At 40.6% G+C, this 27,500-nt stretch overlaps 1 long non-coding RNA gene and 1 pseudogene across 1 annotated transcript; both read right to left on the bottom strand.

The window, feature by feature from the left end:
- Window positions 1-3,227: 3,227 nt before the first annotated feature.
- On the bottom strand, window positions 3,228-9,472 carry LOC120467042 (uncharacterized; annotated as a pseudogene).
- A 2,239-nt stretch (window positions 9,473-11,711) lies between these two features.
- LOC120467051 (uncharacterized) lies at window positions 11,712-12,697 on the bottom strand. The gene is made up of 5 exons (XR_016146298.1): window positions 12,560-12,697; window positions 12,215-12,268; window positions 12,097-12,132; window positions 11,853-11,906; window positions 11,712-11,768 (listed from the first exon to the last, which is right to left on the bottom strand). It is a non-coding gene; the product is annotated as an uncharacterized LOC120467051 (long non-coding RNA).
- Window positions 12,698-27,500: the final 14,803 nt, after the last annotated feature.

Raw genomic sequence — 27,500 nt, 5'->3', positions numbered from 1 at the left:
TCGGAGGGACTGTCAGGCATGTCTGAAAGTGAGTAACTTTAGTAACTTGTGGTTTAGCGCTGACGCAAGACGCGAACTGTTTCGAACGATTCAGTCCGATTTAGTGTACTGGTTCGACCGGTTCACTAAAAAGAACCGGTTCAAAAGAACGATTCGTTCACGAACCGGCCATCACTATTATGCTATAATTCTTTAAAAAATATGTTTAGAGAAAGTTTAAAGCTGCAGCACAAACTAGTCAAATACAGACATCAAGAATCAGCATATGACTCTCAACAATGGTGGCAAAGCTTCATGTCTCTAGTATGAAGCTCATCCATAAGTCCCAGCATGCATTGCGGCATGAAACTTTTCGTTTGTCACCATTATTGAGATCCATACGCTGATTCTTGATATCTGTATTTGACTGGTTTCTGCTGTAGCTTTGAACTTTTTTTGTCATTCTGCACTTTTTGATTGCTGGATGTAATTTCACAAAACTTTCAGAACTAACAATACATCATTAAAATAAAGCACACCATCCATATACTCAAAAACTTGATCATAACTTGCTAATTATGACATCATCAAGAACCTTCTGATCATATTTTCTGACACTATAACAGATGTATTTTATTAAAATACAGTTACAGCAGAGAAACACTATAACGAGAGTAAAGGGTCAAGAGCCCAAATAAAGGAGCCATTAATCACGATTCTGGTGACTTGAAATAAAACTGAAATGAAACATCAAACCTCTGTTAATTCTCAATAAGAGCTTGTCTATATAGATTAATGATGTTTAAAACATCCAAATGTTCAAACAAACTCTATTAAACATCACTGGACTACATAAATACAAGTTACCAATACGTGTCAGTGTTCATCCAAACACTTTTGTAAGCACACGGGAAGTAACTCAAATATATAATACTCTCCGACTACAGTCACATGTGACACATATCTGACACAAGTTGTGTTACTGTAACACATTAGTGTGTAAAAGGTTTCAACAACACACTGCTGTCTAACACATTAGTTGTGTTAAACGTAACACAAAATGTGTAATCCTTATAAACACAGAGATGTGTAAAGAAACGACACAGGTTGTGTGTTAAATTTGACACAACATGTGTTGTCCTTGAGCAAACACACTACATGTGTTAAAATCTACAAAACGGGTTAAAATCTACACAACATGTGTTCAAATCTACACAAAATGTGTTGTCCCTAAGCACACACACTACATGTGTTAAAATCTACACAAAATGTGTTGTCCCTGAGCACACACACTACATGTGTTAAAATCTACACAGCATGTGTTAAAATCTACACAAAATGTGTTGTCCCTAAGCACACACACTATATGTGTTAAAATCTACACAGCATGTGTCATTTTTAACTTCTCTTTTTACAGGTTGTGTTATTTACAAAATCATTTTATAAGAGTGCACCAGTGTAAATAAAACTTATTTACACCCAATATTTTGTCAGTTGCTACATTTTAATCTAATTCAAAGTGCAAACTTAGTGAAATCACACTCCATGTGTTAAGAACAATAACACACTGGCTGAGTTAAAAGTAACACAAAATGTGTTGTCCTTAACTATACACACAGGTGTGTTAAGATATAACACAGGTTGTGTTGTTTTTAACACATCCATTTTAAGAGTGTAGTCTCGATGGGACTGACAGGAAGAACGAAAGACTCAGACCTGGCCGATCCCGAGCTCGAGACTCGAGAGATGAACTAATCATTTTGTATATCACACACGGCACCACGGTCCAGCAGACAGCACAGATCAGAGTCAGACACTGACGAGTCAACAACTAACGACACGAGAGGAGGACAACAAACCTGATAAATATGAAGTTGCAAAAGAATGAACGTCTCGGATCAGGAGGTGAGGTGAACTAACAGAATGACACAGATATATATTATCAAATGTATTGTCAAAAATTTTTGTTCTGGGTTTTCAGAGCGATTTCATTCAGAGACAGTGACATCACCCGCACTTCCGCTCGCGGCCGCCATGAAAACGCGCACGTTGGTTTTCACCTGATATCTCTTCCAAAACTCCGCCAAAAATTATGAAACTTATATTGTCATTTTCAGTGCGAATATACGATTCCAACGAGCCCTGTGGCGTTCAGATCCGTTCAGTTTTCGCCGAGATATGGTTTTCACAGAATTTGCTGATAGTGACGTCACCCGCGTCTCATCTCGCGGACAACAACGCGCATGTTGGTTTTCGACAGATATCTCAGCCAATATTCTGCCAAAAAAATATGAGAATTATATTGTTATTTTCAGTGCTAATAGACGATTTCAACGAGGCCTGTGTCGTTAGGATCAGTTGAGTTTTCACCGAGATAGGGTTTTCACAGAATTTGCTGGGATTGATATTGTTGTGAGTCTGAACCAGGCAGACCAAGTGCCATCTTCCCAGGATCACCAAGTGGAGGATTATTTTTTGAATTGCTCCAAGAGTAAACCAACTTGCAATCTTACTTGAACATGAATATTTTACAGTCCTGTAAAACAAGTTCCTCTTTGGACTTCATAAACTTTGATTAAATTCCCAAAGCGTTATTGTAATTCAACATCTGAAAATTTCAGATGAGCTACAGGTGGGACACAAAGTATTGGACTGGGTACATGTACAACACATCTGTCCCTGTCTAATATGTTGCATGTGGACTTCAAGATGTCTATTCAATCATTAGAGATGTTCTCTGTGCTTGCAACATAGATGGAGAAAAAGTATGTATTTAACAACTCCCATTCCCACTTCCATGAATCCCATTTCTGATGGGATGCTGTTTAGAATTTGGTGTATATGCTGCAAACCTAATTATGTACATTATAGGAATTATGCAATTGTGATAGTGATTATGAATTATGATGGGGTGTGCTTATAATTTTGAAATTTTAAATACAATTTCTAAGTCAAAAACAGCATCCCAGCTGTAACCTATTCATTTTGCATAATTAATAGCTGAAATGTAAATTGTGTGTTGGGTAAAGCATGTTTCACCTCATAAAGTCAATGTAATTCTGAAAAATGACCCATAAGTGTGCTGTCCATGAACAGTAATAATTAAACTTGACAACTTTTTTCAAGACAACAAATTTTATTAAGAATTAGAAGAAACTATATACAATAAATAAATAAAAAAATAAACATATAAAAAACAGAACTATTAAATAAGTAATTTTAAAAAATGTGTGTTTTTATGGAACTGGCTTATTCGTCGAGCCATTCTAGACTCAGGCCCTCTCCACGGTAAGAGCCTCTCTTTAGTCATATTTGAGCTGTGTGCCAACAGTGATGTCCTTCAGTGCTTTAAATAAGATTATATCCTTGTCTTCCCCATTAATTTTAATCTTGCAATGGAACGGTTTAAGGTTTGGCATCTTTGAAGAATGGTTTATTCTTCTGCCAAAAGTGTTTGTAAGAGGGCGGCTCTCGCATGGATAATTCTGTGAATCTACACACAGTTCTCTTTCTCCAGCTTTGAAAAAGAAACAATATCCAGGCTCGTCGTTCAGGCTCTGCACTATGGCCCTCCCTGGCCCCTCCCTGCTGGGACACGCACTGAATGACAAAACTGTCTTCTTCTACTTTTTGCTTTGGGGCTGGTCTCCACTGCAGCACAATCTCCTCCGGCTTTGGCCAGTTCACCGTCCAGCCCTCCTGTGTGATAAGACCTTCGCTGCAGACGGTTTGCGCAGTGTGAAGTATGCTGAAAGGCAGAATGAAATAACTTTACTCATGTGATTCACTGTAAATAAATGGCCTAGTTCGTGTCGAGTCAGTGTGTGTTAATGCTGTATTGATGGATTCGGAGACTTACACAGCAGATGTTTCTCCCGCTGGGCGTACTGGGCGGCCCTCCATTTATTATAAAAGATACGGTCTTCTGGAAAACCGTATTCCACCCTTTTCTTTTTACATGGAGGCAGACCCTCCAGCGAAACTGGAAATCTTTCAATGAATTCCCCAAAGTCTCTCCGATGTCCCCCAGAAGCGCCAGGCGTAGCCAAGGATGTCTCGTCCGCAGACCCACTTTGTAAGTGAGGAATACAAGGTTTATAATATGCAAAAAAATATGAATGAAAACTTGCTAATCTGCTGTGCAAATAGTTTGTGATGAGTTATGTCCTGGTTGGACGAAGAGACGTACCTGGCCAATGATTCCTGTCCATGACATCCTGAGGCTGGGCCGCACCAGCGCTGAAGGACAGGTAATTCAGTAATGCCCCCCTTTGTTGCTCTGGGAGCTGTTTCAACTGCCCTCCGCACACACTGGCTGGTGAAAGGGGCCATCTCATACCTGCAGAAAGACAATGAAAAATGAAATGTTAATTGTGCTGTGACTGACAAAATGTGGATCCATTCACACACACGCATACCAGTTTGCATTTTGAAAGTGACACACTTCCTGCTGCCAGTTGGTGGCGCTATAACTTTGACTCACAATAGTCACATCCATGTGATCGTCACATCGTCACACCAGTCACATCCTCGCACTGTTAGTGCTCGGGCCCTAATGATGAAGTCTTATCCTACTTACAGGTTGTGGCCCAACAACTGCTGCCTCTGGTTTTAAAGTTGAAACTGCTTCATGTTTTAGTAACAGTTTCTTGTTGAATCCGGTGTTGAACTCGTGGAGATTCTGGAAGCTGTCTTCCGTAAATGCGCAGCACAGAGAGCTAGATTACCATCGTCATTTTCAGGAACATAATCAAACATAAATTGTATCCATTGTTGAAGTACAGCGCGAAGTAAGCCCGAACACAGAAGACCTGACAGCTGCGTGAACAACTCACTCGACGAGCTGGAGCTGCTGAAATATGGTCATGCTCTTTTCTGCTTATTCCGGAGGGAGGGTTGATGCAAATGTGTGGGTTAGTGACGTACCATAACCCAGCTGTAGTCCCAATCCAGTCGTTTTTGTAGACAATATACTTCCTGATTTTTAAAAGACGATATCTCTGCTTACACTGAACTTTCAGCGCTGCAACTTTGCAGATACTGTTCATGCACCAACAGCAACATTACACACTATTTAACATGAAAAAAGTGAAATCGCAGTCAACCCCCCCTTTAATATTCATCAATTACGAAATCATGTTAAACACAGAGAGGAAATAATAAAAACGTGACTTCACTCAATGTGAAGTAGAAGTTATCGTTGGCGAGGTGGAAAAGAGGAGAGAAATGTTGTTTGGAGGGCACAGTGTGGGCATTACTAATGCCAAAAAGGCACTTGAGTGGCAAAAGGTTGCAGACGCCGTAAATGCTGTGTCCTCACAACCTCGGACTGTGGCCAAAATAAAAAAATAAATGGTCGGATATCAAAGTCGAGGCAAAAAAAGCGTCTAGTCATTAATTCAATTAGAGAGGGCCAAGGAGTTGAACGAAATCAAGACTGTCCAAACTGAAATAAACTGCACAATGAGGGAATTCTTCAATAAATAATATATTTTTCCACACCTTTTGTTGTGAAGATGATGCTTCGAATCCTTCCATTTAATCGCCACATCTTCTAAGAGCTCAAGATCAGCCATTGTGCGTCATTATACGCATTGTGATGGGGCATTTTACTTACATCCATTTAATTCTGCATCTGACAAGCTACGGATGTCGCTTATAATCTAAATGGGAAATAGATCAGCGCAAATGTAATTTCTTGCAGCTTTCTGAATGTTTTATTTTTGATAAAATAACGTATGATGTGTCTCAACCAAACTAAAGGCATATGCATGAATACCATGATTCCGGAGCTGATGAAGACATTTTATGATGAATACAACTTTCCCCAGTGGACAAATAATACACTAGGCTATATATCTCCCTAATTATCTATCTATCTATCTGACTGACGATTTAATTGCTATATCTGCTCCGTTAGACGGACATATTGGCGAGAATATCAGTTTTGTACATTATTTCGTTCTGTTTACCATCTTATTTATGAGAATGTATTGTATAAGCCAATATTATTGAAGAACATATTAATTTCTTTTTTGGAAATATGTGTTAATTTTCATTTCTGTTGCAGATCGATCAAACGGGTGTTCGTGTAGGCTGTTAATTGTAAGACTTGCTTTGTGAAGTCTTCGTGTTATTTATGAGAGGCAGTATTGCCATTTATTTTACACAACCGTCTACAGTTTCACACACTTTCACGTGTTTTTCCATCTGCCGATGGTGTCTCCATTTCTCATTTCACCCGTTTTTGTGCGTACGCCTGGGTCAGAGCTGGCGTGAAGGACCGCACATTTTACCGTCAAGTTTGCTTTTTATAAATACCAACTATTGCGTAGAGTAAAAAGTAATGTGATTACTAATTACTTCTTTTGTGCGTACGCAACGTTTATAAACGAGGCCCCTGGAGCTTATCTCCTGACTTGTGTATAGGCTTTACTATGGCTGTTTTCAGAGCTGTAGGGAAAGTACTTTCATTTATAGACTGATTTATAACTTTAGTTAGCACCAGAGTTGGGTAAGTTACTCAAAAAAAGTAATCCACTACAAATTACCAATTTTTACTTTAAATTTAATTTAATTTACATTACTGATTACTGCATGTAAAAAGTAATGTAATTACTAATTACTTGACTTTCAAGTTACTTCGAAAACCTATTAAAACTACACAAAATACACTACAAAGTGAAACCCAGTTCTTTCCGTAATTTAATATTGACATGAAAAATATTACAGAAATATGAAAATAGCAATTTGACTAAAAGATCCAATGCATTTCTAGAAAATTCTTAGCATAAACCTGACTAACAATGGAAACTCTATTTTTGAATGTCTACAGTATTTAGCGTAGACCTACACTCAGTAAGTATCTTAAGTTTATTGACATTAGTAACTGTAATCAAATTACATAAATTTTAAATGTAATGAGTTACATTACTGCGTTATCACGAAATGTAATTACACTACTGTAACACGTTAAGCCCGGTATAATAAACAGAAAATTTAAGAAAGAAAAAAAAACACTGTAAACGTTTTTAAATTTTGGAGACTTTTTTTTTTTACGGCACGTTTCAATAGTTTTTTAACCTTCTTTGATGCCTCTTTTGATTTTTGTACGGCCCTGACTTTATTTTTGTAATACAACATGTCTGGATGTAGTCTCATTACAGGATATCAGATGACCTTATCAGACTCCAGAGTGGACACCCCCGACTCCTTCTTGTCCGCATCCTCTGGGCTGGTGCTGGTGGGCGTCTCGCTCGAGGAGGTGCTTGGTGCAGCTCGTTTACAGGGCTGAGGGGCCTTTCTCAGAGCGCTTGCTCTTCTTTGGGTTTTCAGTTTGCGGCGGTGACCTCTCCTCTCCCTGCAGCGCTGCCTCCAACAATCGTCTCTGTTCCACCGCCTGCTTTGCAGTCAATCTGCGCCTTTTCGTCGATGGGCGTGTCCGTGGCGTCGATGATTCGCCATGAAACAGGAAGTTGTAGTAACTTGGCTGTAAATGCCCAGATCTGCACCAAATTGTACACATTTGACAAGAGTCCCGCTCTGAATAAATCTACATGGCGACATTCACCCACAGTCATAGCGCCACCTGCTGGCAACAGGAAGTGGCCTTTAATGAAGCAGCGGTAACGTTACAGCTGGTGAAACGTCAAACAGACACGAGTGCTCCTGCCAAATTTATACTCATTTGTCTTCCATTTATTGTGTCCAAATAGACCGAGAAGAAGCTTTTTTTGTTGAAACAATGCCATATCATGTTGATATGTGATCTATAACTCCTCCCCGAACTCCCTGCTGCTCTGTATCTTGCTCTCTCACTGGCTGCCGGTGATCGCCGATGTAGTTTTCAGTCAAAACACTTTTCACACAGCAGGATTTTGAATCGCCGACAGGTCCAGATATTTAGCATGCCAAATATCTCACGGGCGTCGGCGACTCGTCGGTGATTCTCTCAGTTCGTGTCTTTGCTCATTCACACTGCGTGATTGTCACTCGCGTGAACGAGCGCCGATTTGCCTGTGATTTCGGGCATTTGTCTGCGATTTCTCAAAACCTGTCGGCGAGCCAAAATCGTGGCTAAAATCATGCAGTCTGAACTCGGCATAAGGCTGCTCAGCTCTCTGTAGGAACATTGAAGATGTGTTGAATATTTACACACCACTCATTCAAATGCATAACATATTTGTTGAGATATGCCAGAGATCCTACTTAGAAATGATGATTTCATGGAGGATTTCAGTTCACGAAATGTTTTCTGGTGTACACCGTTGACTTGCTGACTTCCTTCTACTGGGATGATCTATGGAAATTACACTTAAACATCACTTCAGTCATTTTTGTATGTTTAAGAAATAATTCTGCTTAAAAATCAGTGACTAAACATCTATTTACATAAATAGATATAATATTTAAAATACATTTTGAACTTATGTATGTGTTATGTGCATTAAGTCACCCTGTGCCCTGTAAGACAGTAAATAGTATGCTTCTACAATGAAATTGCATATGGATAAATTGAGCACATACTTTGAGAGCGACGGTATTATTGGAATGGGATATAGCGGAGAAGACCTCTGCAAATTTCCCTTCACCGATCTTTATACAGTGTTTCGTGGCAGCTGGAGGGATGCATTCACCAAAGGAAAGTGGGCCGCTCTGCTGACATTCCCAATACACTTTTTCTGCATCGCTGATATTATCATCACATGAAGTCTGGAACACAAAGGCAGAGTAAAAAAAAAAAAAAATGGGAGAAAAGAGACATCATGGAATAAAGAGACTTATTAATTTTCTGAGAAAGTAACAAAAACAATCATTAAAATGTATATTGTTGTATATATTGTAGACTGTACATTATTCAACCCTTGTCTCTTATTTTCTCTTTCACAAAAAATAAACTCAATTCACTTTCACTCTGTGACTTTAAGATAAACTAACTCACTTTAAATTATTTCACTAGAATGAAAACAAAGTTAGGAATAACCTTTTCAATTACATCACATAAATCTCAAATAACACTTTTGAACACTTTTGTGAAATGTAAACACTGTACCGTACTTTGCAGAAAAAAAGGAAAAAAATAACCCTAACAGTTTCAAGAGGGTCCTCGCACTGTTAGTGATCGGGCCCTAAAAATTACTTGGACTTAGTATTTACCAGCCATGTCCCTTGACAAGTCTATTCATACCTATAGCTATAAGGAAAAGCCAAGCAAAACACAAGTCCTTACCAAGTATGGCATGTCTACAAATCGAGGATATTGTTCAAAAATCTCTTTAACTGTTGGAGACTTGTTTGCGACCCATAATCTGCGATTATTGTACGTTTTCTCCATGCCAGATTTGATGGTATTGAGGTTTTCTGGAGATGGTTTCATCCTTTTGATCACAGTCGTCCACTCCCGAGAGGACTCCTCCTCCCCTTCAGCAGTTATTTCCAAAGTTATAGACACTCCTGATTCGACTACGTTTGCGCTGGTAGCGACGCTGATCATCATGAAGTTTCCTCCGTAGATTCCGAAGTCTCATCTCAATAAATCCACTGTGGGAAACTGGGTCATAGAGATGTTCCTGGATGAAAGGGGGAGGATAACAATTACAACTTTTACAAGAACCCATGTATGATGAGCAAACCAGCAGAGTGTATGTACATTGGGTGTCATGCAACTAATTTAAAAAATAAAACCTGTATCCTTTAAAAAATTGTATCCCGTAAACGAATTAACATACCACACTTAGCAACTTACAAATCCTTCATTCTCTTCTCCCATCTTGATCTTCAGAGAAGGAAACAGCGTTACCATACTTTCTGCCAACATCCGTTTCTCTTCATTAGAAGGGTAACTATAAGCAAAATAAAGAGGTGAGGAATACTTCCTGGAACTACCTCAAGTTACCTGTTTCATTTCGAGGAGCACACTGATTCAGCTGATGTAGTAAGTCATTTATTCTTACAGTAAGTGCTTTGTTCTAATAGCATTATTGAATAGTGACTGTAAACTGCATAACGCGTGCGCTGTGCGTTCATTCACTCTCGCTACATTAGTAAGAAGACTATAAACTACTGTGTTCTATACAGATCTGTAAAACCAAAAAAAACTGTTTACAGTATTTCTCGATTGTTTACTCACATTTCCTGCAAGTATGCCTCATACTCTCAGAACTCTACACACAAATCTAAAAACACACTCACACAATCGGCAAACCCCCTCAATTCTAGTGAAAAATGAAACTTTACATTCAAAACAATGTTATATATTCTCAAAATGTTATTTTGTTTTCAAATGACACACTCAAACCATTATAGGAATAGACATTCATGAACCAGTTGAACACTGATGTGCTCAATGTAAAACACTATGATCAATGTAAAACACTTCTTCTCCATTCATCATAATGACTCAGGCCTTTTTGTTCAGTATTGCACCTACCACAGACATTATACATAAGTGTGTTGTAAAATATTTGAGAATATTGTGTGTATACCCAGAACACACAAATACACAGTAACAAATATATTTTGAAGTATTTTCCCACAAAAATCAATGGGAGATAGATCGCAGATTTCAAACACCCCAACCAAAACAAAGTTGCACATACAGTAGTGTACATACAAAACAACAGAAAAAAATGTTTATGCTGTTACAGTAAAAAAAAAAAAAAATCTACGCTGCATCTCTTCGGTTTTGGTATTTTATGCTAAAGCTCTGATTGCTAATTGTAAAACTGTGTGACATGTGTTTACTCATGTGACGAGTCAGTGTGAATATTTGAATGGCAGTGTTTCTCATGAAAACAAGAGATTTTCTGCATGAAAATTGTGCCAAATGCAGAGAATTTGTGTGTAGTGTTTTGAAAAAAGTGTGTTTTAGAACTGCAATTTGAGTGTAAAGCAGGAATTGTGCTTGTAGTTTAGCAGAATTGGTTCAGGGGGTTGGCGAATGAGTTACATGTTGTGGCCATTGTGTCTCAAGTACCAGAATTTGCGTGTAAACAATCGAGAAAAACTGTAAAATATGTGGGGTGTGTGGCGTGCGTACATGTGGGGTGTGTGATGTAGGGTGCCTGCCTGCCTGGGGTGTGTGGTGTTGGGTATGAGTGTGGTGTGTGGTGTGTATTACCACCAGCTTGGTCCTTTTTTCTTTGGTGCCCAGTTCTGTGGAAAGACTTTGTAGTTCTTCTACAGTCTGGCCAACCCGGTCTCATCCCAAATCGTCATATAACTGACGTTTTGGGACGTCTTTTGACCATACGTCAATATTCGCCTTTTTAGGGCCCCCTTAAACGTCGGTAGATGAGGTTATGGGATCCTAACTCTACCCCATACCTAAACTTAACCCTAAACCCAACCCGTCACCTAACTGACGTTAAAGGTAAAGCGTCAGTTGTATGACGGCCCGGGATCGCCATCTACCGACGTTTAAGGGGGCCCTAAAAAGGCGGATATTGACGTATGGTCAAAATACGTCCCAAAACGTCAGTTATATGACGATTTGGGATGAGACTGTGTTAGTCTGGCATGGTCCGTTTTCCAGGACATCCTCCCCTTCCTCAGTCACTGTCACAGACACAGCAGCCAGCAAACTTCTTTGCATGGCCAGGATGTCTTGCTGGTTCTCTGTAATCTCTTGCAGTTTTTGCAAGACTTTTGTGCGGTAGTCTGTGAAGCAATATTGCAGATCGGTCCTTGAAAATACAGTATTGTTTTAGTGTGAAGATGAAAACATGACTCACTCTTTGTTGCTGCTTCAGAAGAACACTGGGGCTCTTCTAAGAGAAGCTGTGAGGCAGCTGTGGGATGACATCAAAATATACTTTTCAAAGTTTAATAATAAATTACTCTAAATAGAATGGTTAATATGATAACATTTATACCTTGAAGTGTTTGTGACGTGCTTGATTGTCCAAACTCTGGCAGTGATGTTTTTGCTGCAAAAAACAAAATCCAAATAGACTTAACATTCCTAGTAGAGTTGCAGGTAGAATTAAACAGAAAAAGAAACAGAGAGACAACCTCAAATTTCAAATTTCTCTGTTGCCTGTGAGAGGGCAAAGATATTTATATATATTTTTTTCAAATGTCTTTATACTTAAAAATACATTTTTATATTTTACGAACCCTTGTCAAGAGGATGAATATTGGAGAATGGCTTATCTGTAAATACAATTAAAATGGATTGGACATTCCATTTGTTGATTTAATCATTTGTTAATCGTGTTGCATGTCAACAACTTACATTTGGGTGGAAGTGGTTTTGATAGATTATCCTTAGGGAAAACTCTGACATCATCTAAAATAGAAATATGCTTTAAAATTAAAAACAAAGTTTACAAATAGAATAGAAATTGATCAATAAAAACAAATATGACACATTGTTCACTCATTTCACTCACTTAAATTGTCCGCTCTGTGTGAAGTGCACAGTTTCAGTTTTGTAACCAAACAATTCACAGTTAAAGGTTTTATTTAAGGTTATTTTCATTGTGGTGCCCTTAAACGGTGGTGCCCTTAAATTTAAATGTTGTTTGTTTGTTGTTTTTTTTCAGCAAAAAATATTATTTAATGTGTTTTGAATACTTACCATCTGAGGAGGAATCTGTTTCAGGCAGAAATCTCTGTGGTTTTTTGTGTGCCCTCTTTTTGTTTGTTGTGGAGCTGTCCTCCGTTTCAATGTTTGAGGTCTCTACTACACGCCGGCATTTCTGGACACCTTTGGTGTATGAGTCTGGAAATTATGTTGTTGTTGTAAGTGTTGTTTTGTTTGTTGCAACTTTCTTCTTATTTGGATGTTTTAACAACTCTCACTTAAATACTGTAGATTAATTTATATAATGTAAAAATGACTATATTACCTGTTCTTAGCCAAATTTTTTTACCAAACACTTGCTCCACTTTGCTTTGTCTGGCATTGCGCAATTTTTTACAAGCTGCCTTGCATTTCCATAAGTCCAATAACAGAACGTTCCCTGGGGAAAAAAATAGCGGACTTTAGCGGACTTTACAGTTTTACTAAAACACATTTCTAAAAACCATCAAAATTTTATAATAACAGATTTTCAAATGAACTTGAACTTGTTTAATGTTTTATAATGTTTTACAGAAAGACTGACTTATTTGACTAATTGGTTTAGGCTGTTAAGAAATTGATTCAGATAATGGGGAATAGTTTTTTATTAATTCTGAAAAACTGTTATAATGTAATGTAAACGAATGTGAAAATGTATTGAAAACAAAAACAGACCTCTTTGGTCACCTCCAACCATGATGTTGGGACTACTTCGACTGCACTGTCCTCTGTGAATTCCACCACTGAATATTTTTTTGTAGACCTTAACATCGAGTCTTTTACTGTTATATGTCAACAAGATTCAAAAAAACATTTTCATCTGCTATACCCAATGTTTAGATCTGTTTGGGTAATTATGCAAATTAGCACATCTGTAATTAGATTATGCACAATTTGTCCATGTTAACAAACAATTGCAAAAAACTTGTAATACATTCTTTTGTTGGTCTTGATGTAAGTAATCAACTCAGTGATTTTCATGATGATATCTAAAGGTTAAATTTTTTACCCTATTCACGTGAGAAAAAGAATAAATATGTGAATGAATGGGATAAATTTGGGTCTTTTTCGAAACTTTCCCCTAATGGGATTCTTCGGGGCTTTTTTTCCTTACTCAGGACATATTAAGGATACAAAATCAGTTGAGTTTGCTTCTGTTGCAATTTGTAATTTGGACTGAGAGAGAGAGAGAGAGAGAGAGAGAGAGACTTTTGACTTTAGATCTTCTTTAATTAATCAATATTAACATTTTTTTTTTAAAAAAAACCCTTAAAACATTCATATTAAAAAAAAAAAAAAAAAAACTGAACACTCATAAATTTAATACAAAACCACTCTGATCATCAGCTTCACATAAAACACCATCAATTCCCCACACATGAAAAAAAGAGTTAACATCATTTATGAGGCTAAAATACGCAAATTCCATCATTAATCTCTTCTTTATAAAACCTCTCATCATCAAATGTCCACACTTTCCCTCCCTTCCACCTTATTTCTTCTTGTACACCAAATTGCCAGCTTTGCTGCACCAAACAAGTAGTTTAGTAAAACCACTTTGGATTTATATTTTGCTGTATATTTGGGACCAAAAATAAACAATTCTCGGTTAAACTTTCCCATGAGCTGTAAACTCCAGCTTTCCATAAAACGTCTCAGGTTACGACTGTAACCTATGTTCCCTGAGAACAGGGAACGAGACAATACGTCGAATGATGCTATGGGGAACGCCTCAGGCGTGACAGGTGTCTGAAATCAAATATCAACTCACAGTAATCAGGTTGACCGGCGACAGCCCGTGCATCATCAGCTTGAATGATGAGCGCGTCAATCTGGATGTATAAGAAGGGCGCCTTGAAACCGTGACAACATCCTATCGTCTGAAGGGACTGTTGCAGGCAGGCCCCGAGGCATGGCAACGAGACGTATTGTCTCGTTCCCTGTTCTCAGGGAACATAGGTTACAGTCGTAACCTGAGACGTTCCCTTTCGAAGGGAACTCAACAATACGTCGAATGACGCTATGGGGAACGAAATACCCACTCCGCCATGCTGAGGGGAGTGCATGCCGAAAGGCAGTGACAACTGTCAGAACCAGTAATTCCAAGAAACACTGAAACCACTCACCCTATGTTACATCGGGCTGTCAGTGACAGCACTCCCTACCGGTCATAGCCCAAGCTAATGAACCAAGAAAAACCAGAACGTAATAACGTGGGTAAATCAGGGCCAGCTCAAAGGCTTTAGGACCACAACTTCAAAATAGAAGGGGTCCCTTCTAGGGAGTGTGGCTAGGGGGCCAAAGAGACCCCCAGCCAGTCACTATTCAGGAGAACACTCCTCCTGAAATGCCCCCAGGCTGGCCTGGTGATCTGTACTAAGACACACAGTCTGGCCATAGCCTGTCCGTCCAAGACAGAGCCTCTGGAAATTGCCTAGAAAAGGCATCCAAAAACTGAAGGCCCGCGAAGCTGGCGGAAACCATCGAGTTTCGGATCACAGAGACGGGATCCTCCGGAGAGTGTGACTCAACCTCGAACCAATGGGAATCGTACACTCAATCCACGAGTTTCCACCCAGTGCTCGCTTTTGAGCACTGAGGAAGTAAGAGAGGGATCAAAAATCAGGAAGGTCAAAGAGACCTAAGACCTGATGACCCCATGTGTGGGGAGCTCCGATACATGAGGGCTCATGTCAGGAAGGCCGTACGTTGTGCGGCCTGAAACCCAACGACCACAGCATGTGGAAGCTCATCCTTCAGGAAAGCCAGAGGCTAGAAACCTGACAGACCCACAATGTTGGGCTACCTCGAAAAAGGTCTAATCAGACCTAAAACCACAGTTGTGGGAGATAGCTTGAACAAGGGAAGTGCCTGTCGTAATGTATTGCGACAAAGACACATCTACAGTGGGACCCAAAGTGAAGAACCGGAGTCTGAACCACATAAGAAGGGACCGAAGCATACCGCGCGTGACCCTCACCATATGAAATGGATTTTAAAAACTGCACAAGACATCTCGTCAGGTGACTTACCACAATAATAGGTGAAGTATGGGTTTGTGTACTTCACTCTGAATTCAGGAAGGCCTGTTGAGGCCTGTAACCTGGCGTCCACAGTGTGTGGGAGCTCATGGCTAGGAAGGCCTGGTAAGGCCTGTAACCTGGCGACCACAGTATGCGGGAGCTCGTAACCTGGCGACCACAGTATGTGGGAGCTCATAACCAGGAAGGCCTAGTGAGGCCTGTAACCTGGCGACCACATCCGGTGGGAGCTCGTACTCAGGAAGGTCAGTGAGACCCAGCCTGGTGTACCTGAAAAACCACACCAAGTGGGAGCTACTTCCAGAAGTTAGCTCTTAAGAACTCTTAAAGTGGGACCCGAGGAAAGACCGGGGTCTGAGCCACATAAGAAGGGACCGAAGCATACTGCGCGTGACCCTCACCATAAGAAATGGATTTTAAAAAGTGCACAAGACATCTCGTCGGGTGACTTACCACAATAATAGGTGAAGTATGGGTTTGTGTACTTCACTCTGAATTCAGGAAGGCCTGGTGAGGCCTGTAACCCAGCAACCACAATATGTGGGAGCTCATAACCAGGAAGGCCTGTTGAGGCCTGTAACCTGGCGACCACAGTGTGTGGGAGCTCATGACCAGGAAGGCCTGGTAAGGCCTGTAACCTGGCGACCACATTGGGTGGGAGCTCGTACTCAGGAAGGTCAGTGAGACCCAGCCTGGTGACCACAACCTGTGGGAGCTTACTCCACCAAGTGGAAGCTACTTCTTCCAGAAGTTAGCCAGAGAAGGGCGTCCCTGTAGCCAGTGACAGGACGCCACTTAAAGTGGGACCCAAGGGAAGACCGGGGTCTGAGCCACATAAGAAGGGACCGAAGCATACCACGCGTGACCCTTACCATACAAAATGGATTTTAGAAAGTACACAAGACATCCCGTCATGTGATTTACCACAATAATAGGTGAAGTAGGGGTTAGTGTACTTCACTCTGAATTCAGAAAGGCAAAACTTGAGGCCTGTAACCTGGCAGCCACAACAAGTGGGAACCCATAATCAGGAAGGCCTGACAAGGCCTAACACCCGATAGTCCCAATGCATGGGGAGCTCACATTCAGGAAGGCCGCTGAGGCCTGCAGCCTGACATGTGAAGACTCACCACTACAACATAGCGACCACGAAAAGTGGGGGTTTCACATTCAGGAAGGCCTGGTGAAGCCTGCAACCTGACATGTGACAACTCACAACCAGGAAGGCCAATGAAGCCTGAAGCCTGGTGACCACAGAGTGGGCGCAAAGTGCTCAGGGAAGGTGGTGAGGCTGTAGTCTGGCTACCGCATCATGTGGGAGCCCACATTCAGAAAGGCTGGGTGAGGCCTGTAAACTGACTACCACAGTATGTGGGAACTCATAACCAGGAAGGCCCCTTTGAGGCCTGTAACCTAGCAACCACAATGTGTGGGAGCTCATCACCAGGAAGGCCTGGTGAGGCCTATAACCTGACCACCACAGAAAGTGGGAACTCATAACCAGGAAGGCCCCTTTGAGGCCTGTAACCTAGCAACCACAATGTGTGGGAGCTCATAACCAGGAAGGCCTGGTGAGGCCTGTAACCTGGCGACCACAATGTGTGGGAGCTCATAACCAGGAAGGCCTGGTGAGGCCTTTAACCTGGCGACCACAGTACGTGAGAGCTCGTATCCTGGTGACCACAGTATGTGGGAGCTCATAACCAGGAAGGCCTGGTGAGGCCTGTAACCTGGCGACCACAGTATGTGGGAGCTCATAACCAGGAAGGCCTGGTGAGGCCTGTAACCTGGCGACCACAGTATGTGGGAGCTCATAACCAGGAAGGCCTGGTGAGGCCTGTAACCTGGCGCCCACAATGTGTGGGAGCTCATAACCAGGAAGGCCTGGTGAGGCCTTTAACCTGGCGACCACAGTATGTGGGAGCTCATAACCAGGAAGGCCTGGTGAAGCCTGTAACCCAGCGACCACAGCATGTGGGAGCTCATAACCAGGAAGGCCTGGTGAGGCCTGTAACCCGGTGACCACAATCAGTGGGAGCTCATAACCAGGAAGGCCTGGTGAGGCCTGTAACCTGGCAACCACAGTATGTGGGAGCTCCCACAGATGTCTCTCCGTGGCCACCATAGCACCGACAGAACAGCAGCTTGCTTGGTGGCCCGGAGTCCCGCAACAGATCGGTCTGGTAGGCCTGAGGACCACAAGGGCGTGCAGAACCGCACCTGCCTGACCTGCTGCCGTGTACGCTCTGTCATTCAAGCATGAAGATGTCTTGAGCAGCTTGGATGACAGGGTCAGAGCTCTTAGTGAAGAGGACCAACCAGAGACGAGATAGTTAGCCAACGTCTCGTCCACTGGCGGCCTCGACACTTATCCGTTCTCCACGGCTCCCTCCACAGCAGCGAAACTAGCCCGCTGATGCAGATAGAGACGTGAGGAGAACGGATTCTTCCATACCCTCTCGATCCCAGCGTGGAGATCGGAAACGAATGGAAGGCTCATCCGGGCTGGTGGCTTATGGGTGGGGAGGAACCAGCCATCCAAAATACCATGAGCGGGTTCCTCCCAGACGCGCCTCCACTGCAACTGCAATCTGTCTGTGGCGCGCCCCATAATGTCAACCAGCTCAGCGTACACTGGGCAGGAGGGCTGAAATGATTCGGTCTCAACCAAACTGACATCCTTTTCTATATATATATATATATATATATTACAGCCAACTCCTGCCCTGCCCAAAGAGAACAGTTACAGATTCACCAAAGAGAGAGAGAGCTCATTTTCTCTCTTCTTAGATGTTCAACATTAATCTGTAACTCACCCTCGTCAGCTGGTAGATCATCCGCGAGGTTAACGCCCCTCTCCCGATAATCTGCCAGCTCCATCTGAAAGCTCCACGAGCTCAACCGCCACTGAGCCTCAGCCCGAGCGGGAACCGGAACCGCGGGGTTCAGATGCCGCGCCCACTTCCCTCGAGAAGTGGGTCAGACGAGAGCAGAGAGTTCTGAAAGGAAAAACTCTCAGTTCGCGCAAAAAACTCCCTCGAGAGCTTCCCGCACATGCTCTTCTTTCAGGCAGAACACGCACAGATCGTGTGAATCCTCCGGTGTCAAATATCTGGACACAAGTCGGCACACTCGCGCAAAGTGTTTCTCCACGTCTCTGCGCGCTTAATCGTTGATACTATCACACAGACAAACAGTCCCTGAAGACGAAAAGATGTTGTCACGGTTTCAAGGCGCCCTTCTTATACATCCAGATTGACGCGCTCATCATTCAAGCTGATGATGCACGGGCTGTCGCCGGTCAACCTGATTACTGTGAGTTGATATTTGATTTCAGACACCTGTCACGCCTGAGGCGTTCCCCATAGCGTCATTCGACGTATTGTTGAGTTCCCTTCGAAAGGGAACCCAAAATTATTCCTAAACGTTGACACTCAATAAAAAGATGAAAAACAGTTTCAGGTACCCCACAAAAAGGACAACCCTCATCATCTGAGACATTAAGGAGTGCTTTGTGTCTGTTAGTAGCTAAAATCCCATGCACAATTCTCCACTGAAGATCACCCACCCTTTTCTCAATGGGTCTTTTGTACAGGGACCGCCAGCTACCTTTCGGGGAAGAGCCTGAATCAAACACCATTGTCCATTTAGTGTCTCTTACATCCTTAAGATGTTGGAAATTTATAGTTTTTACACAAGCTCTATAAACTGTTTGTCTGCTCAAATTGCTAAAAACATTCAGTTCTGGTATCTCCATTGAAAGCAACTTTCTGCCATCTTCCTGCCAGTCTTCTTTTTTTATGGAAACATGCAGTTCAGGAAAATGGGCATTACCACCATCATAACAGTTCTCCACAGGGTAAACTTTCATGATATCCCTTATGGGAACAGGGAGGACCTCCTCAAGATCCTCCAACATCCTCTTGATAAGCCGTTCAGACCTGAAGCCCACCTTTTGTGCCAGTTCCTCCACAGATATCCAGCTCAGTCCCCTGCGTAGATGGCAGATTTTGGATACTCCTGCTTTCAACATTGCCGATCTTACAGTGGCAGAGCTCAGCAACTCGACAGAGATACAAGGATTGAAAAATAAAGGCTCTTCATATATCCACTGATTGGATCCTTCCCGTTCTCTTGAACATGATTAAGTCTGCCAAGCTTGCAACACACTCTTATAAAAGCCCACCAATCCTTCCAATGCTAGTCCATCCAAGGACATGACGAACCATTGCTTATCCAACCCCATTCTTCTGGTTTTTTGCAGCAGAGCACATGCTACGTCCATCCACTGCTGATGCTGACCATATAAAAGCCGCTGTGCCACTTGCAATCGGAAAACAGCAATCCTTGACCAAATGTCAATTAATCCTTGTCCTCCCTCATGAACTGGAAGGTATAAGACAGCAGCTTTTAGCCAGTGTTGTCCTGACCAAAAAAATTTAACAAGAGTCTTTTGAATATCTTCAATTATGTTTTTTGGAGGGTCTAAAACCATCAACTTGTGCCAAAGGGTGGAAGCTATAAGATTGTTGGCTATCAGGACTCTTCCCCTGTAGGATAACTGGGGTAGCAGCCATTGCCATTTAGACAACTTTACAAGCACTCCTTCTACTAACCCCTCCCAGTTCTTCATCTTGCATTCATCTTTACCAAGATAAACTCCTAAAAATTTAAAACCAGTCATCCCCCACATCACATTTCCTGGTAATTCAGGCAAAGGGTTTCTTTCACACCCACACCATAATGCCTCTGTTTTTTGCCAATTTAGTTTGGCTGATGATGCTCCTTCATACATCTTTAAAGCTTCCTTTATAACTTGAACATCATGTGAATTCCTAACCATTAGAGTAATATCGTCTGCATACGCAGAAAGTTTAATAGTATCAGCTTCTGGCTTATTACTCACAAGAATACCTGTCAATTTTCTTCTTAATAAACAAAGTAGCGGCTCTATTGCCAAAGTATATAATTGACCTGACATAGGGCACCCTTGCCTTATCCCTCTATTCATTTGAATTGGTACACTTAAACCTCCTCCTATTTTAACCATACTAACAGCATCAGCATATAATTTTCTTATCCATGATAAAAAATGTTCTCCAAACCCATAACACTTAAGAACCTTGAAAAGATAGTGATGATCTACACGATCAAAGGCTTTCTCCTGATCCAGAGAAAGCAGACCAAAATCAACATTATATATTCCAGCATAATCCATAATATCTCTCATTAAAAATAAATTATCATAAATAGACCTTTTTGGTACACAGTATGTTTGGTCTTTTTGTACTAAAACATCAAGAACACCTTTAAGTCTGTTTGCCAAACACTTAGATAATATTTTATAATCGGAACATAAAACAGCTACTGGTCTCCAGTTCTTTAGCAGACACAAGTCTCCCTTCTTTGGGATCAGAGAGAGCACTGCTCGTTGACAACTTTTAGGTAGAGCCTCAGCTTTAAAGATTTCTTGTACAACTTTAAAAAAGTCTTTTCCGATTATTCCCCAAAAAGTTTTATAAAAATCTGCTGGTAATCCATCGATCCCTGGTGCACGACCAGATGAAAGTTGATTCACTGCTTTTGTAACTTCCTCAAAAGACAGATCAGAGTCTAAGTCCTTTACGTTTTCTTCATCCAGCACAGGCAAGTTGTTAAAAAGTTCATCAGCGTCAAAATTACCTGTGCACTCTTTAGCATATAAGTCCACATAAAAATCAACAGCAAGTCTCCTCATTTCCAAAGGATCTGAAGTAACATTCTCATCAGGTGTGCGTAATGCATGCATATAATTAGTATGTATACACTTCTTATTCAAATTAAAAAAGAATGTTGTGGGAGCATCCATGTCATGTACAGAAACAAAATGTGATTTTACAAGAGCTCTTTTTACTTTTTCATTTAACATTTGACTTAGCTCTTGTCTCTTCTGGCTAAGATCTTCTTGTAAATTTACATTATTCTGATCAATTAACATATTTTGAATTTTTGAAATATCTTTCTCTAATTTTGCCATTTCATACTTAGCTTTACAAGAGGTATGTACCATAAATTGTTGACAGAAAAGCTTAATCTGCGTTTTCCCTATTTCCCACCACTGAAGCAGATTTTCATAATCATTTTTTTCTTCAACCCAACAATTCCAAAACATTATAAAATTCTCATAAAAATTAACATCTTGAAGTAATTTAATATCAAAACGCCAATAAAAGAATTGTGGTTTTGTTTCTGATAAAACAACATTCATTGAAATGAGCTGATGATCAGAGATAATGCAGGGTGTTATGTATGCACCTATCACTCTATTACACTGACTATTATGTAAATAAAATCGATCCAGGCGTGCCGCACTAACTCTATCTACTGCCACTTTAAGCCAACTATATTGTCTCACGTTTTTATTTTTTTCCCTCCACACATCTACTAGCCCAAACTGAGAGGTTATTGCTTTCAAAACTTTAACAGAAGGAGGATGTGGTTCTTCTCCAATCCTATCAATAACAAAATCAGGGGTGCAATTAAAATCTCCACCTAAAATTAAAACATCTTCTTGTGAAAGAGAAACAAGAGTATCTTTTAACATCTCAAAAAGCTTAATTCTATCCTTACCAATATTTGGTGCATAGATATTAACCAAGACAAAACACATATCTTTTATTTTAGCTTTAATTAGAAGAAGTCGCCCCTTTTCTAATTCATCAATTGATAAAATCTTTACATCTAATTCAGGAGAAAACAAAATTGCCACCCCTGCACTAAAATTTGTCCCATGACTAAGAACACACTGACCATCAAACCACAAACCCCAGTCTACTTCATTGTTTATGTCACTGTGTGTTTCTTGTAGAAACATCACATTAAATTCTTTTATCTTTATGCATTCTTTTAACATCGCCCATTTATTTCTTGCCCTAAGACCATTTACATTAAGGGACCCCATTCTTAGGACATCCATAGTGAAATAGTGTAGGAAAGCAGAAATCAACAGAATTGTGAAAAGAATACCAGGAGAAGGATAGATACCCATTGTGCACTTATTTTTGTTTTCCTTTCGCAGCCCGGCGTTTCACAGCCCTGCCTGGTTTTACTCCTCCTTGCCTAATTGTTGTTATATATTTTTTTAATCTGAACCTTTTCTGCTGGGATAATACTTCTAGACTGCATTCTTGTCTCGCTTTCATAACAGATACCACAAATTTATCCCCATCTGGAAAGAACTTACCAATTTCAACACTTTTACCCTTAGTCTCATCCAAAAAAGCATTAATCTGCTCAACTGAATACAGATCACTTCCACAATTTACCACATCAACATCAGCCAATGACTCATCATCTCTACAACTCTCTACAGTTGCTTCTGACGAATCATCCATCTCTTCACTTTGCCCCTCATGCGTCTCATTTTCCTGTACTTGGCCTACTACCCCAACACAAACATCACTCTTACCACCACCACCACTACAGCCTGGAACCACAGCATCAATGACAATATTTTCCAAAACAATTGGCCTTACCTCGGTATTTGTATCTGCCGTTCCAGACTGTTGCGGTGTGCTTTCCATCACAATCTGCGGTGCATCAGGTGTTTCAGTTTGGCCTCGCTCTTCATCATTACGCGCTTTGTGCGGACAAGTGAAACGTTTATGACCAATATCCCCGCATTCAAAACAACGCAAAGTCTCCGTACTAGCATACACCATATATGAGCTCTCTCTGTGAGGTATCCGAAAAGATACGTCAAGCGTTTTAGTGGGAGAGCTCAAAAACATGTAAACGTGTCTTCTAAAAGATAGCACGTGCTTCAGTGCAGCGTTTTTGCACCCTAAAGGAATCTCTTTTATAGCGCCGGCAATTTTACCAAATCTAGTCAACACTTTAATAATAATCTCATTGCCGACGAATGGGGGCACATTTGAGATTACAATTTTCGTTGCCGGTGCTGACAACGGTGTAATCGGCACATACGTTTCATTGATCCATATTCCACTTTCAATTAAGGTTTTTACTTGATTTTCACTTTTCAAAAAAACAACGACCGCCTTGTTCATTCTTGAATCAGAACTAATATTATCATTTCCAACCTTGGCTCCTACCGCAAGGAGAACATCCTCAATAGAAGTATTCGCCTCCGGGGCGCACCTGAAACCATTTCGGAGGGTGAGAGGCGACGCTCCCCCCGCGGGGGAAGACGTCATACGGCCTCACACACACACACCCACCCCACGTTGAACTTATCCCTACCCTAACCCCTAAATATGTGATCAGATGTGTAAAACAAAAAGGAAAAAAAAGAAATAAAGAGAAGAAAGAAAAGCTTGAAAAACGCAAAACGCTCTCCCACACGTGTCTCTCACACACGCACTCACTCCCAACATCCGCTCCGAAAGAGAGAGAGAGAGAGAGAGAGAGAGAGAGAGAGAGAGATTTTAACAAACTTTTATTACAAAATCATTTCACAGTGTATTTACAATACAATATGCATAAATATTAAGAGCAGCTCCAACTCTCAATCATTGTGCAAAAAACAAGTCACCTTCAAATACAGAGCACAATGCCTCATTGCAACACCAAATATCTTCAAAGGCAATGAGATCATCCATATGCTTGTAAAAAGCAAAATCAATTAGTATCCTAGCTTTCAACATGTTTGAAAACATAGCAACTACATTCTGCTCAGAATTTTGCTCAATTTTCCTTCTTCTACTAGTATAAATAGCCAACTTTGCTTGGCCCAACACAAAATTCAACAACTGACATACAAATCTATTTTTCAACACATATTTAAAACCAAAAATAAATAACACTGTCGAAAAAGTTTCATTACACCTCTGAAAAATACTTTCTAAAAGCAACAATAAATGTTTTAATCTTGCACAGTTCACAAATGCATGAAAAATGGTTTCCCTTTCAGTACAAAAAGGACATTGAGCATCAACCTCAGAATTTAAAATTGAAACAAAAGCATTGACGGCGACAGCGCCGTGAAGAATTCTCCACTGTAAGTCACCTGTCTTTTTCGTCAACGGTGGTTTATAAAGTGCTCTCCACTCAGGTTTTCTGTCCACATTCAATGTAAAAAAGTCACGCCACGGGGTATCTCTTTTTTTATCTAGCATTTTTTTGTTAAACATAATGACACAATACTTATACAAAGTTTTCCCAGTACAAGAAAAAAAGTCTACACACAATGAATCAAAACTTTCTAAAAACACTCCAGAAACCTCTTCTAGGTTCAAAAGCGTCTGCCATTTCACCAATAGCTGCGCAACTAGACGGGTTGATCTAATTCCCAGATGTTGAGCCGTTGCTTCTTCATTCTTAAAATCAAGTCCTGCTATTTCCAGTAATTGCCTCAAAGTGGTGGTTTTACTGTCAATGAGTGTTTTGTTAAGTCCTGGGAAAAGGCCACCAGCAGACACATCCAGACGTGCTCCACGAACTAGAGGCTCTTCCAAAAGCCAATGAAGTGACTGTGAAACCTCTGCTTTTTTAAGAACAAAAAGACTCCAAACCTTAAAAAGGTTCTTATAGAACACTGGTAAACCAGAAGTGTTCAATTTTGTAGGGTCCAGAAAAAAAATTGTTTTTTCCAAACCCAGATCCTCAAGTTTACGTAAAATAACAAATGCGACAGAACACCATTTATATTCAATTGACCCAACAAGTAGTTTTTGTATGAGTTGCAACCGAAAAGTTGCGATTCTGCTGTGAAGATGTATTAGCCCCTGTCCACCCTCCTCCTTAGGCAAGAATAACACACTCTGTGGGACCCAATGCAATTTATCCCAGAAGAAATCTACCAAAATTGTCTGGATTTTCGCTAAAAGATGTGAGGGAGGATCAATACATGCAAACTTATGCCACAGTGAAGAAGCAACTAAATTATTTATAATTAAAATACGCCCTCTATATGACATCTTTGGAGTTAACCATCTCCATTTATCCAGACGACCTTTAACCTTTTCAATGACTCCTTCCCAATTTTTTTTCACTGTAACATCATCACCAAGATACACTCCTAAGTATTTAAACCCTGATTTTCCCCAACCTAAACCTTCAGGGAGATCTGGTGGTCTCCCACCTCCCCATTTACCTAATAATAAAGTTTCACTCTTGCTCCAGTTTACACTTGCAGAAGATAAACCTTTAAAAACATTAAGTAAACCTAACAAAACCTGTATGTCACTTTGCCTATTAACCATTATTATCATGACATTCGTGCCTTGAGACAATCATGTAGGAAAGCAGAAAGGAAATGGAAGAAAGACAAACTGCAAATATCTTTTGATATATTCAAAAACTGTTTGGTGATGTATCAGAATGCTGCTAAGAAAGCCAAGTTTATCTAACTTGATTGAAAAACACCATCAAACTCCTAGAGTCCTCTTTTCGGTTATAGACTCAGTACTCAATCCTTCTGTATCGATTTTTAACAATGTGACCAATGCTTTGTGTGAAGATTTTTTAAATTATTTTGGAACAAAAATTACCAACCTTAGAGCTCAAATACATGTGACCAAGGGTGAAATGTCATTGCTTAAGATTCCTTCGGCCTCCTGGACTACTTTTAATTCCATCTCCCTGCAATTTCTTAAAGAAGTAATTGCAAAGCTAAAAAGCTCCCCGAGTCCCCATGATATTATACACCCCCGCTACCTAAAGCAAGTAATTGACACTGTAGGACCAGGTCTTGTGTCTCTACTTAATAACTGTCTGAAAGCAGGGCTCATCCCTGAGAGCTTAAAAATGGCCACAGTCACCCCCGTATTAAAGAAACCTACACTGGATCCTACTATTTTAGCAAATTTTCGGCCTGTTTCTGTTCTACCCTTTATCTCTAAGGTGATGGAAAAAATAGTCTTTCTGCAACTTCAATCATTTTTAACTAATAATTCCATCTACGAGACCTTCCAATCAGGTTTCAAAACATTGCATAGTACGGAAACGGCCCTTGCTAGAGTCCTAAACGACATTTTAATGGCTACTGACTCAGGAGATTCTGTCATGCTAGTCATGCTTGACCTGTCCTCTGCCTTCGACACCGTCGATTATGAAATTCTCATATCTCGGCTAGAGTCCTATGTGGGTCTTGGAGGAACGGTCTTAAAGTGGTTCAAATCTTTTTTAACAGATAGAACGTTTTCAGTTAAAATCGGTAACTCAAATTCTTCATCGCGCAAGCTAACCTGTGGTGTGCCGCAGGGGTCTGTTCTAGCACCTACTCTTTTCTCTCTCTATCTGCTTCCCTTGGGATCTATCTTTAGAAAACATAATGTCTCTTTTCATTGCTATGCCGATGATATGCAAATCTATCTGCCTCTGACCTCTGATAATAAGCATGCTCGTAGTTGCTTATCCGCGTGTCTGGACGACGTAAAAGCATGGCTCACAAATAATTTCCTGTTTTTGAATTCAGATAAAACAGAAGCCATTGTTTTTAGCCCCTCCGAAACAAATAGACAAAACTTACAAAATTTTGAATCTTTAAACTTGAGTACCTTATCTCAAGTGCGTAATTTAGGTGTGATGATCGACAATAGTCTGAAATTTGACAAGCAAATTGCCTCTGTAGTGGGCTCTAGCTTTTTCTACTTACGCTCTCTCTCTAAAATTAAATCTTTTCTCTCTACTGCCTCTTTAGAGGTTGCTGTCCATGCCTTTATAACATCGAGGCTGGACTACTGCAACTCTCTATATTATGGTGTGGCTAAGACTCAAATTACACGTCTACAAGTCGTTCAAAACGCAGCAGCGAGATTCCTGAAGGGAGGTAAAAAGTTTGAGCATGTTACACCCCTCCTGAAATCCCTACATTGGTAACCGGTTCAGTTCAGAATTGAATACAAAATTCTATTGCTTGTCTACAAATCACTTAATAATCTTGCACCACTTTACTTATCGGAACTACTTCACTT

Source organism: Pimephales promelas, chromosome 2 (genome assembly GCF_988280905.1).
Source record: "Pimephales promelas chromosome 2, fPimPro1.hap1.1, whole genome shotgun sequence".
NCBI lineage: Eukaryota > Metazoa > Chordata > Actinopteri > Cypriniformes > Leuciscidae > Pimephales > Pimephales promelas.
Note: the sequence above shows the minus strand (reverse complement) of the source record. Positions and strands in the feature narration are given on the sequence as shown.